The 17,159-nt window shown below is 36.2% G+C and overlaps 1 non-coding gene across 1 annotated transcript; it reads left to right on the forward strand.

Annotated features, from left to right (window-relative positions):
* The first annotated feature begins 5,773 nt into the window (after positions 1-5,773).
* Positions 5,774-5,879, forward strand: LOC128295993 (small nucleolar RNA R71). Its single transcript, XR_008286541.1, has one exon. It is a non-coding gene; the product is annotated as a small nucleolar RNA R71 (small nucleolar RNA).
* The last annotated feature ends 11,280 nt before the right edge of the window (positions 5,880-17,159 follow it).

Genomic DNA, 17,159 nt, shown 5'->3' on the forward strand with positions numbered 1-17,159 from the left:
TATTCATACATTGAAAATTCAACTAAAAGCACATCAAAGTTTCAAACATTCCAAGTTAAGCATTTTATCACGAAAACATAGGTGTCTCCCCTCATCTAAGTGATTACATTTGATCAAAATATCATAGAGTTTAACATCCTCACTAAAGATTCACTCAAATCACTCGAGGTGTTTAAAGACATCAAATAAAGCACTCATTAGTCAATATGAAAAGTTATTACCATAGGCTTGCTTGAAAATCAAATCTCTACCACTATATATTGAGATGATACATCAATCAAAAAGATCTTTAGAGGGTTGTAATGCGGCTTTGGTTAGGGGGTGTGGTCACAAGCTGAAAGACAAGGTTAGAATTGAGATTGAATTGAAAAATTACCTAACTAGAAAAATAACTAGTCATCAGTTGAATACAAGTGAGCTTCTTCTCAGAATATGGAATTAATACTTTAAGCTCAAAAATGAAAAATATAATAAATTTTTTTTAAGAACAAGTCAAATAACATAGAACTTAATTATTGCAACAAAGAATAAGACATAGCTAAGAAATTAATTCAAATCAAATCTCGACGAAAATAGGGATGAAATTAGGGGATTTCAACAATAATGGGTTATGGGTTAACATTGAGGGTAAATCAATAAATGGCTTGTTCGGTTCAAAGGGGTTCACTAAGGGTTAATTATAAAGGTAGGCTTTTGTAGAGTGAGTGGGTTAAACCTAAGTGCCTTTATCATCTTGACATATCAAATCAAATGGTGTGGCCTTGACGTGCATAATCAAGCAAGTTCTAGAATAACAAATCAATACTGACACACTCATAATAAAAGTGAGCATGAAAGAAATAAAATATGCTCTAAGAGGCTCAAGATCTCATAAAAATTATGGCTTTTTTATGTTTAAACTTGTGAATTTCAACTCAAGATAATACCTAAACTTAGGGAAATAACCTAAAAGTTTATAATTCTTCAAAAATCAACTTATCATCCTTGATTCTCTAATGTCTTAAAGTTTAAACAATCAATTCATAAATGCCTATGTTTTAATTCAAGACATATCAATAAAAATCATAAATTAATTAAAATTCATTCTAATAGTGATATAAGTTATTCACGTGAGAATAAGACAAAATTCAGGGATTTTTAATGATTTCTAATGATAATATAAAAGATCCCCCCACACTTAAGATGTACATTGCCCTCAATGTACAAAGATAGGTATATTGAAAAATATAGATATAAAATCATAAGATAGGGAGACAAGTGAAACTTCCTGAATGATGAATGAACTCCTTGAGTTGGAGTTATGGAGAATAATCAGCCAAGGTAATGATTAGAGTGGAGGAGGATACTCCGGTGGTGGTAGAGGTTCATTAGTCTTTAAGTCCTGCGCCAAAAAAATATTATATCTGGTAAAGCTATGGTCGTGGTCGAGCAGGTCAAGGCAGTCGTGGAGAACCTTTGCCAGTGGAGTTTTTAGTTCCTATTTGATGATAAGCTTTGGAGCTCTTTATAACTGTGATAAAATCAAGAACTCTTTAGGAAATATAAGGAAGCGTAATTACTCGTAATGAAATAGCCGAAACTATAAATTATTCAATAAAAATTATAAAAACTAAAATTAAAATAATATTAAAAGAAAATAGAATAAAAAGTACTTAAAGAAGATAAATAAAGATAAAAGTGAAAATAAGAATAATAAATAAAAAGTTTTTAAACATCATCATCGCTGGATGGTTCGCAAGGTGGTGGTGGTGATGAGATGTGAAGGTGCTGACAAATCTGATGAAGAGTGGCATCAATGTGATCAAAGCACTGAAAACACTGCTGCTCTAATGAGTAAGTTGCTCAGAGATGTCAGAGTATGAAGCCGCCACAAGAACTGAACGATAGATAGGTGGTGGGGACATCTGGCCGATGAGAGTGAGGGAGGATGACTGTGCCCGAAGTGCCGAGCCAATCGAGTCATATAGGGGCCAATGGAGATGACTCCCTTCTTATGCCGCTCCGTTTAATGGCGAATGGTGAGGGCAATGAAATAGGCAACGTCAAAGACTTGCCCATTCGCCATACACCATAGAAAGTAGGTGTCGTGAGTGTTGATGACGCTAGTGCTCTCTTGTCTCCCTGTCAGAGTATGGGCCAAGATAGCGTATAGGTACCTCAAGGATAGAGGGAAAGCCGATGCCATGGAGCGGCTAGGATCGTAAGTGGCTGAGACAGCGACAAGGGTATTCCAGCATTTCGAGGGATAGTAGTGGATGTGGCGATGGAGGGTGTCGAGTTTATTGTCGTCCACGAACTCCTCCGTATACAGCCCTAGTACAATTTCAAACTCTGGGACGCTCAACTGGTGCACTAGACCACCAAGGCAGAACTGGACCATTCCAGGATTATCGAAGTTTGTCATGATGACTTGAAGATGGAAGGTCGAGCAGAGTTCTATTATGAGCTCGAGGTATGTCGACTCGATGATCTCAAAGGAAAGCCCCCACGGTTCAGTCGTCAGAAGGGCTCAGATCGCGTCAGCCATTTGAATTTGTTCAAGTGCGGCTGAGTCAATGCAACGGCCCACACCTAGGGGTCGGGCCCGTAATATCTAAAATAGTTCCTCTTGGAGTTCCAAGGGGAACTGGAGGAACGGGTGCCTAATCTCCGTAGTAGGACCTGAGGATGACGCTGCTCATTTCCTCTTCTTCGAGGTGGGGACAGCAGTTTTCTGACCACGACTTGACATGATATTTGCAATAGCAAGACGAAATAAAAAATAAATTACTCTCCAACAATAGCATGGAAAAAAATGCATGGTAAAACTAATAGAGATACTTCATAGGAGTCATGTACGAAAGAAAAACTATGCTAAAATAACGCAATCAGAAATAATAAGTCATTACTACAAAAAGGAATATGAGAATAATGCCTAGTGAAAGAATGTATATGGGAGTGATAAAATAGAATAAAGAATGGCAACACAAGAACGAATGTACCATAATCAACTAAAATAGCAAGAAACAAAGAGCATAAGCATGGTTATTATTAGAACTATGAAAATAGTCAAATAAAACAATAAAAAAATCATAACATAAGCAATTGAATCAAAGGGAATAGAGGGAAAAGAGTGAACAAACGCAATAGGGAGGAGCTTCGGTCGTCAAAGGTAATGTTGTGGTCAGCGCACAGGCGTGGCAGGGAGGGCGTGTGAAGTTGCAGTGGCTAGGGTTAGGGATTTTGGGGAAGGGGATGATGAATAGTGAAGGGTTTATATAGATTTTGGCGCACACGGCCGTGCCCTAATTTTTACCTGTGTGTTTTGTAATTTTTTAAATTTGGGCACGTTTGAGACTCACACACGCCCGTGCTCTTTGGGCGTGTAGGTGCACACGGCCATGTCATTTTATCAGTCTTGAACACAGGTGTTGGGCACAGGAGTGTCTCACGTCCGTGCTAAATTCTCAGTTTCAACCATGGTTTCTAGACACGGGCGTGTCGCATGCCCGTGTTGGTTTGATCGACTCACCTACGGCCACGTCACACGGCTATGGCCACTTATCGCATCCCGTCTTAAGGAAAAATTTTGTCCCGTTTTCACATGGCCGTATTGCACGGTCGTGTCTCCTCCCGTGGTGTTAGCACGGCCTAAGGCACGCCCGTGTGCCCGGCCATGTGGATTATAAAACTTGTGTTTCAATGACTTAGTTAGTGATTAGATGTTAAAAACTAAAATTTTAAGGAGGTTAACATCATTAGTGCTCAGGTTGCCTCCCGAGAAGCGCTTATTTATAGTCAAAGCTCGACTTACCTTTCTGGTGCATGGTCATGGTTGTGCGAGGAGTTTACACTCCTCATCCCTGCTATCAATTTTATCAACATAAGGTTTAAGACGAGTATCGTTTACCTTAAAAGTCCCGAATTTGGGATAAATTACCTCGATTGTACCATATGGGAAAAGACTGAGTACCGTAAGAGGGATTGCTCCGTTATGTTCAGAAGTGGCAATACGAGGGTCTGCTGCATCTAGCAGTACTTTGTCTCCAACCTTAAGTTGATTTAGTGTGACATTGAGCTCGTCATGGTGTGGCTTTGGTTTATCGCGTGTCCTCAGTTTATGTGTTTGTCATTCATCTAGTTCCTCGATTTGTAGCCTTCGTTCTTCATAGATAGGTCCTTTGTTGTTGCTTGAACATGGCTCATGTAGGTTCTTCGAACTTATTTCCTGCAAAGTAGGTTGCACTACATGGCCAGCTTTAGTAGAATAATTTATACAACCACCTTTAATTTTTGATGTGTTACTCGTATTACGAGCTTGAAGGGTGATTGTTTCGTCTCCCACGCGAAGTGTGAGTTCACCTGTGCCAACATCAATTTTTGTTTTACCGGTTGCTAAAAAGGGCCTCCCTAAAATTAAAAGAATGTTACTATCTTCCTCTATGTCTAGAATAACGAAATCAACTGGGAATATAAATTTGTCAATTTTAGTGAGTACATCTTCAATAATCCCCTAGGAAATCTGATTGTTTTATTGGCTAATTGAATACTTATCCTAGTTTGTTTGGGTTTCCCAAGACCTAGTTGCTTAAACATTTTGTAAGGCATGACATTGATACTAGCCCCTAAATCAACCAAAGCACTAATAACATCTAGGCTACCAATTAAACAGGGAATCGTAAAACTCCCTAGATCTTTTAGATTGTTATCCAGCTTATTCTTTAGTATGGCTGAGCAAACCGCATTTAGCTCCACATGTGACGCCTCATCCAACTTCCGCTTATTTGTTAAAAGCTCCTTTAAGAATTTGACTACGTTTGACATCTGCGAAAGAGCTTCAATAAACGGTAAGTTAATATGTAACTTCTTTAATAATTTAAGGAATTTACTGAATTGTTCGTCTGTGCGGTCTTTTCTTGTCGCGTTGGGGTATGGCACACGAGGTTTGTACTCTTTACTTGCCAGTTTCTAGTCATTGTGGTCTACCTCACCTTCACATTTACTTACCACAGTTTCTTGCCTCGGTTCTGGTTCAGATGCAACTAACCCTTCCTCTTCTTGAATGGTAATTGCATTGAGTTGCTCCCTTGGGTTATATTTAGTGTTACTCAACAGGCTACCTTATGGTCGTTCAGATATCAATTTAGCGAGTTGACCTATCTGAGTTTCGAGCCCTTGGATCAAATCTTGTTGATTTTTAAGTGCTGCCTCGGTATTCTAAAAATGAGTTTCTGACACCGAGATGAATTTTGTTAGCATCTCCTCAAGGTTTGGCTTTTTTTCTTGCTGGAAAGGATGTTGCTGGAAAGGTGGTCTCTGATTCCCTTGGCCTCCTCATGAGAAATTTGGGTGGTTCCTTCAACCTGCATTGTAAGTATTACTATAAGGATTATTTTGAGATCGAGGATTATTACCCATGTAATTTAACTGCTCGTTCTCCATGTTGTGGCCATAGGGTGGATATTCTGAATTGTTTAGTCCACCTCCATTTGCTTCACATTGCATTACTGGGTGAACCTGTGAAGAACCAATAAAACCGTTAATTTTTCTATTCAAAAGTTCTACCTGATTAGAGAGCATGGTGACTGAATCGACGTTAAAAACACCGGCTGTTTTCGTTGGTTTTATTCTCATGACTTGCCACTGATAATTATTCAGTGACATCTCTTCTATAAATTCATAAGCATCCTCAGGTGTCTTATTATTGATAGTTCCACCAGCGGTTGCGCCAATCATTTGTCTAGTAAAAGGATTCTAGCCATTGTGAACCGTTTGAACCTGTAGCCAGAGTGGTAACCCATGGTGAGGGCATCTTCGCAAAAGGTCCTTGTACCTCTCTCATGCATCGTAGAGTGTTTCTAAATCCATCTGCACAAAAGAAGAGATATCATTATGTAATTTAGCCATTTTAGCCGAGGAAAATATTTTAATAAAAACTTTTTGGTCATTTGTTCCCAAGTAGTGATTGACCCTCGTGGTAACGAGTTCAACCATTATTTAGCCTTATTTCTCAACGAAAAGGGAAACAACAGAAGGTGAATGGCATCATCAGAAATGCCATTGATTGTAAAAGTGTTGCAAAACTCTAAGAGCAAGTAAGCGTTGGGATCCTCGTCCTGCAAACCATCAAACTGAACAAACTATTGGATCATTTGAATGGTGTTAGGTTTCAGTTCAAAATTATTTGCAACAACAGCAAGCCTAACTATGCTCGATTCAGTTCCTGTTAAAGAAGGTTTAGCATAATCATACATAGTACGTGGAGCAAGATTCTGATTAGCAGCAATCGCAGGAGGTAACGGATTTTCTTAGTTTCCAGCCATCTCCTCGGTTGTGGTTGAAATATCGTCCTCTTGTTCTTCTTCTGTGTATCTTAAGCTTTGTCTTATTTCTTTTCGATTTCTGCGAACTATGCGATCAATCTCACTATCAAACAGTAATGGTCCCGACGGGTTTCTTCTAGTCATGCACTATAAAAACATGCCAGGAACGAATAAAAGAAAAATTAGAAAAGAAAATAAAAATTTAAATTGCAAATAAAGTAAAATGGCTAAAGTAATAAAAATCAAGTGTTCCTAATATCTTAGTTCCTCGGCAACGGCGCCAAAGACTTGATACGTGATATTCACGATAAGTTTTAAAGCTTTATAATTAATCATTCTTGAAACTAACTATTATCACAATGAAGGCAAGTGTACCTATCGAACAATAGTATAGTTTTAGCAAGACCGGATTGTCGAACCCAAAGGAACCAATAGTACTAGTAATTACTTTCTTTTTATTATTTACCCTAAAAATTAAGGGGTTTGTTTATCTAAACTAATTAAGTAAACTAAGGATGCACAGAGAGAAAATTGGGGAAAAGCTTTTGAGAAAACTTGATTGATTAAGACAATACCCCAGGAAAAATCCAACTAGACTTCACTTGTTATTTCACTCTAAATCAGACAGTTTATTCATTTGACTTGATCTGTAGAAATCCCTAAGTTATATTATTACCTCTCTCGAGACTAATAGCATCTAACCCTAGGTTGATTAATTGAAATCTCTTTCTAATTAACACTTAGTGTTGCATAAACTTGATCTATGGACTCCCTTATTAGGTTTCACCCTAATCTGGCAAAATCTTGTCACCCTATCTCTAGGCGTGCAATCAAATCCGCTTAATTACGACAAATTTACTCTTAGACAAGGTCTATTCCTCCCCTAAAAAAGAGCATTAACTTGAATCAATATCTTGTAATATTAAAACAAGAATTAAGAACACATAATTAAGAACAAGTCAAATATTTATCATACAATTCAGATAATAATAACAAGATCTGTCTTAGCTTTTATCCCCCTTAGGTATTTAGGGGGTTAAGATCATGACTAAGAAAGAAAACATCTCAAAAGAATAAAGCTAACAAAACATAAAGAAAACCCAAAACCCCAAAATGGAAATTGAAGGGAGATTTTCAGTCTTGACGAGGAATCTGGCTTCTGAGATGGACCAATCGGCTTCCTTTGAGTAATTCCTTACCTCCTACTCCGTGTGTCTTCTAAGTGTCTCCTCAGGTGTTTAAATAGGCTTTAGAATGCCTAAGAGCCCTCAAAAGTGGCCTTTTCCGAATAGGACTATACTTGGGCTATTAAATAGGCACAGGCGTGTAGTCTACCCGTGTAAGTCGTGCTTCAATCCTACCAAATGGACACGGCCGTGTGGCTTACCCGTGTGAGGAAGTCTGTTTTTAGCCCATTTCTCGCTCTTTTTACACTCCTATGCTCACCTAAGTATAAAACATGAAATTAAAGAATTAGGAGTATCGAATTCACCAAATCTAAGGAGAAACCATTCATAAATGTGCTAAGCATGAGATAAAAATATGTATAAATTACGGTTTATCAAAAATCTTGTCCATGCACAACCACTAACTCTTTAAATGGTATAATTACTATCGTAGTCCATTAGTTTAAAATTTCATAGCCTTTTGACCCATTAAACTAATAGAACTCAACTTTTTCACCTTTTACGATTTAGTCCTTTTTACCTAATTAACCATTTAAACTTCAAAAAATTTTAACGAAATTTTAAAACGATCCTAATAACATCTCACAGATAATAAATAAATATTAAAATAATAACTCACTCGTCAGAATTGTGGTCCCGAAACTATTACTTCTATCACAACTAAAAATGAGTTGTTACATATACAACCCAAACCCATCAGTTGCACAATTCTTCAGCCCTCCAACATTCCCCATCCTATAATTGTTGGAAAAATTCTTATTTGAAAACGATTTTCTTTCACAGCAAAAAATAAAAATTTTGAAAACCGACCCTATTAGTGATATTTATAACAATAAACCCTAGACCACAATCGTACTTGTGTTTTCAGACAAAATGATCTTTTTTGTAACACCCCTAACCCATATCCGTCATCGGAATAGGGTTAAGAGACATTACCGATCAATACACATCATTCACGTATATTTAGGCATTTCAATATCAAAATACATTCATCTCAATCATATTGTCCCTTCTAAGGTCCTACGCGACCTTAAAATATGCTCAGAAGATGTTCGGGACTAAACTGATACCATTCACAAACTTTGAGAAACTTATAAAATTTTCTTTAATTTCAGGGTCACACACCTATGTGAACAGGCCGTGTGCCTCATGCGGCTACCAGACACCGCCATGTCAAAAGCCATCTGAAAAGAAGGTATACATACTAACTTACGCCACACGGCCGAAGACACACCCGTGTGCCAGGCTGTGTGAAACTTAAGAGGGTTACTGACTTGGGTCACACGACCGACCACATGCCCATGCACTAGCCCATGTACCACACACGGCCAATAGACATGCCCATGTCCTTAGGCCGTGCTAAACCTGTAGGGTATACTGACTTTAATTTGAAGGGTACCCCAGGGGACACACGGCCGTGTAACATGACCGTGTGTCCTACACGGCTGAGACATACACCCGTGTCTCTGCCCGTGTGGACAAAAATAGGCCATTTGAAAAGCCAGTTTGCCACCCTTTTTCTCATGTACACCTAGCCATCAAAATGGAAACATTTTATCACATAAATGGGCAGCCAAAACATACCAAATCACATATATCTCATATCATTTCATAATCAACCATTTCACTAATTAAATTCTCAAACACAATTATGTCAAAATCATCCAACTTACATAATTTCTAAATGCATTTTATTATCATCATATTAACACCTATTCCAAGCCACAAGAATAATCATTTCAATATCACACAATCAAGACGTAACATACCATTATTCCAACCTTAACACTCCGATTTACAACTAATTAAAATAACAACAATATAAATATACCAAACAAGGTAACCTAAAAGGCATTATATACATCACATAACAACTTATCAAATACATAAATTAAGCCAACTTTATTGGCCAAATTTTAACCAACATTAAAGAGCCAAATCTCATGACTAGAATCAAGTTTGAAAACACATCATAATGACACTAGTCTATACATGTCATATACCATATATACAAAGCTTCCAAAAATACCAACGAGATGATTGATAGTGTGGTGATGCTTCCCGACAATCACTGAGTCCGAGCTAGCTTCAGTAATCTGTAAAACATATAAAGAACAGACAAAGTAAGCTTTAAAAGCTTAGTAAGCCATATGCAAATAAATCTATACCATAAGTAACATTATTCTCATCAACTAAAAAATTATAACTAAACACAATTAAATACACAAACCATTCTCAAAGTACATTTATTTCAATTCATATGTAAATCCATCAAATACTTACTCTTTTCAATTCTCGTATGAGTTTAGTACGTACCTGAATCACTTACTCAATCTCATATTCAATCGTGACTTGAATTTGCCCGTTGAACCGTTCAGAATCATTAAGGATACTCAGAAATCATATAAGCTTATACAATGCCATATCCCAGATATGGTCTTACATGCTATCACATTCGATGCCACTGTCCTAGACAGGGTCTTACACGAAATTAATTAACGATGCCAATGCCCCAGACATGGTCTTACATTTAATCACATCTCAATAACTTATAACAGTTTGATTTAGACCCTAATCGGAACGGTGGTTTCGGGACCATGAATTTGAGTTAGAAATATATTTAAATATTATTTTTCATGTTTATTATATGTGAATTTGCATGTGTGAAAATTTCGTATGAAAATTTGATTGTTTTTGTATTTAATTTGATAAAAAGGACTTAATAGCGTAAGTTGAATACTTGATAGTTTAATTCGTAAAGTTTGAATTGATAGTGGATTTTTAATATAGAGTACTTATGTTGCATGTAACACCCGGAATTTGGGCCTAGAAGTATTGGGCCTTGAGTGGGGGTCCGTAAGGAGGTTGTATATAGGTATTTAATTGTGCAATGAAATGAAACAATTAAATGTTTGCTATTAGTGGTTAATGGCCCTGAGAAGTGTTAGAGAAATCTTGGGTTCAAACTTGGGCTTTAGCAAAAATTTTGGTATTAAGTGAAAAAAACCTGGATGCTTGGATGAGGGTTTTTAAATTATTGTGTTAAATAAATGACAAAGGAAGCTTATAGTCTAGTGGTTGTGGTGTCATTAAGGTTGTATGGGAGCCTGGGTTCAAGCCTTGGCTCTTGCAATTTATTTTGTTTTTTTTAAAGGAACACGGACTTTGGCCTTTAGACCTTATAATTAATTGGGGATAAAATATGACACAAAAAGCCTTGTGGCTTAGTGGCAAGTAGCGTGTGGAGCATTTAAGGGAGGCATAGGTTGAATCCCATGGCAAGCAAAGAGCATTTATTTTGCTAACAGGCGGCAAGAGTTGGTGTTGAATTTAAACTCTAATGTTGGAGGATCCCACATCGAAAGCTAATATAAGAGTGGTTGTGAAGTCGGCTTTAAATAGAGGAACCATGAAGAGAGTAAATGTACCTTTCTTGGTGATCCTTTCATTTGTATGGCGTGCTCGTTTGGGTTGGGCGTCGGCTAAGAGTGCTCGGAGCGTGGATTAACTCCAGTCTCCTATCAGGTGTGTATTTATCACTACTCTTGTTTTTGGATGGCTACTTCGGGCCGCGATGGGCCAAAAGGGGCCATGTGGGCCCAATGGGCCTACGGGCCCAATTGGATAAGTTGTTTGATTGTGTAGTAAATATTGGACTAGGCTAGGTGAATCGCATATCTGTGGCTAGGTTTGGGCTAAAAGGGCCACACGAGCGTGTGGGCCCATTTGGGCCAAGAATGGGCTTTAGAGCCATTAGTATTGTTATCCATGTTTAGAATACTTTAGTTTACCAATTATTGAAGTACCCCCGATTTACATAATTACCGTTTTACCCTCGATTTATAGAAGTACCGTTTTACCCTTGATTTACAGAATTACCATTTTACCCCCGATTTACATAATTACCATTTTACCCCCAATTTACATAATTACCATTTTACCCCCGTTTTACCCTCGACTTACAGAATTACCGTTTTACCCTCGATTTACAAAATTATCGTTTTACCGTCGATTTATAGAATTACTATTTTACCCTTGATTTATAGAATTACTATTTTACCCTCGATTTACAAAATTACAGAAATACCCTCAATTTGTAAAATTACCAAAATACCCTAGTTTGTAAAATTACCAAAATACCCTTTGGTTTGTGAAATTACCGAAATACCCTCAATTTGTAAAATTACCAAAATACCCACGATTTACAAAGTTCTGAAATGCCCTTGACTTTCTAAAATTATAGAAATACCATTGGTTTACAAAATTACTTGAAATACCCTTGGTTTGTAGATTTACCAAAACACCCTTGTAGGATGAAATGACTAAAATACCCCTATTAGGTAAAAAGATCGTAAAGCCCTTGTAGGGTAAAGTGACCGTAATACCCCTGTATGGTAAAATGACGAATATGCCTTATGTTCCGTATGACTGATGTGCTTAGGATTTACATATATTGATATTGGAATAGTTGAGTTTGAGTGACAGGTGGTGGTTATCGTAGGCGATTGATTTTGGAAACGTTTCAACTTCAACCCGTAACAGGTGTGTACTAACCCTCTAAATAGCTTAGATTAATATTTGCTGAAAAGCTGAAAGCTTCATATTTTAGTGATTCGGGAATTAATATTTAGATCTATTTTCTACACACGTTTAAGTTGGATTCACAACGGATATGGGGTAGGAAGGTATTTGGAACGTTCTTCAATGAGTAGATCTCTTGGTAAGTATTCGAACCTTCTTTCCATTTGTATCTTGTGGTTTAAGAAAAGCTGAAAACCCCTCTGTCGACTAAGGCTAAAAGGGTTTTTGGTGTTATTTGGTTTGTTGGTGCTAGTGAGGATTAAAGGCTATCGATCGAGGAGTGTGTGAAAAGCTTGGATCATCGGAGTGACTAAATCTAGTCATCAACTTCGGCAAAGGTATGAACTTAAGGGCCATTGTGGATGGTGGCCGAATGTGTAAGTGATGATAATAGGTAGTTTTCGATTTGGTTTAATATTAACATGGTCTAATCTATTAACGGTTGATTATAGGAGAAATCACATAGGAGATCTCGACGAGGAATATCGCAAATGTGTGTAATCTAACCCTTTTCATAGCTTAAAGCGATAAAATGCGAAAAGTCAAAATCTCAAATCCGGCATTTCGAGGACTTGTGAGCAATGACGCTCACTAGTTAGTTAGAATCGATGAGACAATGATCGAGAATGATGGAAACGGTAAGAATGTGATTTTTGGCGTTCTTGGTAAGTTGGGCCTCGAGGGGAAGTGGGGCCCATTGGGCTTTCGGGCCCATTTGGGTAAAATTGGTAGAAAACGAAATATGTTAAATTGCATGTTAAGACTATTATCTTGTTATGGACATAGGCTAAATGGACCTAGATGACAAAATCGGTGAGTAGGGCCCATCGGGGTTTTTGGCCCAATAACTCGTTTTAAGCTAAAAGTGGGCCGTAATCACTTGTATGCACCCATGAATTGTTTGTAACAGTTAATGAACATGGAAACCCTAATTTTGGTAAAATTACAAGATTACCCTTATAATATGAAAATGACCGTTTTGCCCCTAGGTAAAAATAACCATTATACCCCTAGGGTTTATATATGAACTTAATGCATGGGATTTTGATAAACATGATATGTATGATATGCACATGACATGTATGATATGCACATGATATGTATGATATGCACATGAGATGTTCATAAATGCATTGGGTTGGGAATTTATATGGATGGAGGAAGTGCAAAAGGGCTTATGCCCTAGTTATTAAAGGGCTTATGCCCCAGTTATCAAAAGGGCTTATGCTCTAGTTATTAAAGGGCTTATGCCCCAGTTATCAAAAGGGCTTATGCCCCAGTTATTAAAGGGCTTATGCCCCAGTTATTAAAAGGGCTTTTGCCCCAGTTATTAAAAGAGGCTAGGCCTCTAGTTATATGATAAAGCAACTATCTTTGCCAAAGGGAGAGTTATGGCGGGGTGGGTCGAGTTAATCCCCACATGGTGTGTTGGTTGGTACGGGTGGAGAGTAGCGGATGGTGGGTTGAGTAGTCTCCCCAAATGGGTTGCATTCTTTCATTTGACATTACATGTGATATAAAAATGGGCCTATGGGCCATACCGTTTACCGTAAAGGCTTCGGCCCAGTAATATGAAATTTGAAAAGGCTTCGGCCCAGTGTTATGAAATATGAAATATGAAAAGGGCTATGGCCCAGTACATGTTTGAGATTGGATTTGGGCTTAGACCCAACAGGCTGTTATTGTTTTGGGCTCTGAAAGGGGCTTGTTGCACACTGAGTTTCCAAACTCACCCCCTTTCCTTAACCTTGCAGGTGAGCCTTGATGTGGGGACTTGGGCCGGAAGGGATTCAGAGTAGCCACGGTGATCGTCTTTTGGCTTTTAAACAAGCGTTGGTTTTCATTAAATTTCCTTTAATTATTATTTATTTTTGGGTTGTAATAAGGCCATTTTAACTTTTCTTTTATTTCTTTTCGGGATTACTTTAATTTTAATAACTTTAAACCTGGTTGATAATTATTCAAATGGGCTAGACTTAGGACGTGTTTTCAAAATGATACTTGTTTTCAAAATATCTCAACACCACGATTAATCGATTTATCAAAGACGTCCACTTAAACAAATTTAAACTCGATATGACAAAGTGTGGCTATGGTTGTGGGCATGTCTAGGATTGGATCCAATTAAAGAGCTTGGTACTTAAGCAACCTTCATGGCTCACCTCCTCTATCTCGGATACCTACCTGGTGCCCAGCTTCCATACACTTTGTTAACTCAACAAAATATATGGTTTTAAAACACTAAAAATGGAACGTGGGTTTTTAACTCCAATATGGCACGTCAGATTCGGCCATAACGTCTGGGCCGGGTTTGGGGTGTTACTTTGCAAATAATCCTTTATATTAGTGATGGCTGAATGTACCTTTAATGTATATGTTTATGTTATTATTTTTAAAAGGTTAAATAAGTAAAATAAGTTAAATGTTAACATATAATATATTAAAACATAAAATAAAAATTATATTCATTATATTCCATCATCGAAACTTGATAAAAGAAAAAGAATTAGGAGCTTTGTGATTTTCGGCCAATTTCAAGCTTGATTCAAGCTTAGTTTGGTTTCGGTTTTTGATAATTTTTACGTTTTTAAGATCGTTGCTTCGAGTACTACCCGACCCATGCTTGAATTTTTGATTTCGGTGAATATTTTGAGTTATGCCATTGATGAATATTTTTGTTTTGTGATGTTTGATGATGAAACATCAAAAATATGTTTTAGATTAACATGTTTTGTATTGGAATTTTTGATGATTTTTAGTTAATAGGACTAAATTGCAAAAATAATAAATTAAAGGACTAAAATGCAAAATAATTGGAATGTATGGATTAGTATGGACATAAGGAAGATTCGACCTAGCTATGATGTGATTAGATTTTGAGTATTTTGTGTTTTATACAATTAGAACTAATTTGTAAAAAGTATGAAATATCAGGGGTAAAATGGTAATTTGCCCATTTAAGTGTTGTTGGATTAAATTGAATGAAATTTTGTTTAAATGAGGTTAATTTGAAATTATATAGATCAAGAACAATGGAAATCGGACTTGGATAGGGGAAGAACAAAAATAATCTAATAGCCGATTTGTAACATCCGTCGATATCCGAGGTAAGTCTTTAAGCAATTAAACATGGTTTATTTTGAACATAGAATGTTTTACCGTGATGATTTGAATTTTATAATCTGTTAGTATAATAGTTGAATGTGATGTATCATTGAATTATTGTGATTGAGTTTCATTTGACTGATTTAAAACCTCTGAAAGTGGTATGTGTTACATAGAATATTGTATAATTCGATATATGAAATGTTGTGGAATGATTCTATATTTGTGATATTTAGAATTTAAGCCTACCAAGCCTTGTGCTGGTGACTTTAATATGGCTTTGTGCATAGCAGGCTTAGTGCCGGTGAATAAATATCAGACCTTGGGTCTAGCAAGCCTTGTGCCGGTGGGTGATTCAGGCTTACGTCTAGCAGGTTTTATACCGGTGATTTGTTTTCAAGTCTATAATTATAATAATTCAAGTTATTTTGGATATTGAGCAAATGAAATTGAGCTAAATTTTGTATTGTATATGTTCAGCCAAAAAGGTAAGTACATGTGAGCTTATATTGAACTTCAATATTCGGTTAAATGTGAAGTTAACTTGAATGTGCATTTTCGGCCATATGTGACGTACTATTGAATTTTGAACTATAGGTCACATGTGATGTTATGATGAACCTTGTATATTCGGCTTTATATATAAGTGTCTATGTGATGATATAATTGATCTTGAGTAATTAGCTATATAGGAAATATTTATATGGTGTTATATAATTGATTGTGAACATTCTGCCAAGTATTTTATTAAGATAAATTATAGCATTATGGATTTAATTTGGTTAGTTTGAATGTTTTGATTATACAATGAGTTGTTTAATTTGCTCAAGGCTTACTAAGCTAAGTTAGCTTACTCTGTGTGTTCTTGTTATTTAGCTTACTCTGTGTGTTCTTGTTATTCTATTTTATAGATTTTGGTTGAAAGTTTTTAGCTCGGGGATCGTTATCAAAGTCATCCACACTATCGTCAACTTTCGGTACTTTTAAAAAGTCTATTTTCAACTTTTTGGCATGTATAGGCTAATATGTATTTTGTTGAACTTTGAATATGTATAAATTGAGCCATGCGAATATGGCTTAACATTAAAGCTTGGTTTTGGTTATGTTTTGTAATGGTTTATTTTGTTTTGATTTTAATGCTATGTGAAATGAATGAAAAGTATATGCGATTGGTGATATATGTTTTGGAAATAGCTTGAAAATGGTTTATTGAACTTAGTTGTGATTGATAATTCGATTATGGTACATGTTCAATTAATTATAAACATAAGTTCATATGATAAGCTCGTTTAGAAAGAATATATTTTGATGTACATGATATAGGGTATGTTTTGTTGTTATGAAAAGAACTTAGTTCGGTTTGCATGTAAAGTGTATGTGTGTTTAAAGTGATTAGTTGTTTAATATAGATTGTAAGTAAGATAAAGATATTAATCAAATGAATAGTGATTTGTGTAATAATGCACTATGGGAATTATATGAATTTTAGCAAAATGTAATTATATGTATATATATTTTTTACATGTACATGTTTGAGTAATGAAATGTGCTTGCCATAATGGTTTGGTTTATAATGAAAGTACATGCGTGTATATATATATATATATATATATATTTTCTAATGAAAAATGTGATTATTTGCATGGTATGGATTCGGTTAAAGCTGAAGTATGATTCGTAAATGTAATATGATTATTAATGTATGTTTAATAATTAATTAGCAATGTACTTTATATATATAAATATAATTTGTTTGAATATGTAAACGTTAGAAGTGTTACATAACCTAATGTCATGACATTTGTATCCTATACTATTCCTTATGTTTGTACGGGACTTTCGGATATCGTACTCTGTCGATTTTTTCTCGTAATACTTGTTCAACATTCATAGCAATGCAATCCTAATAAAACATATATAATTCAATGTAAAAATGTTTATTTGCATATGAACTTACCTCGTAGTCGGAATAGACGAATTGGAT

This window comes from Gossypium arboreum, chromosome 7, assembly GCF_025698485.1.
Source record: "Gossypium arboreum isolate Shixiya-1 chromosome 7, ASM2569848v2, whole genome shotgun sequence".
NCBI classification, from domain to species: Eukaryota; Viridiplantae; Streptophyta; class Magnoliopsida; order Malvales; family Malvaceae; genus Gossypium; species Gossypium arboreum.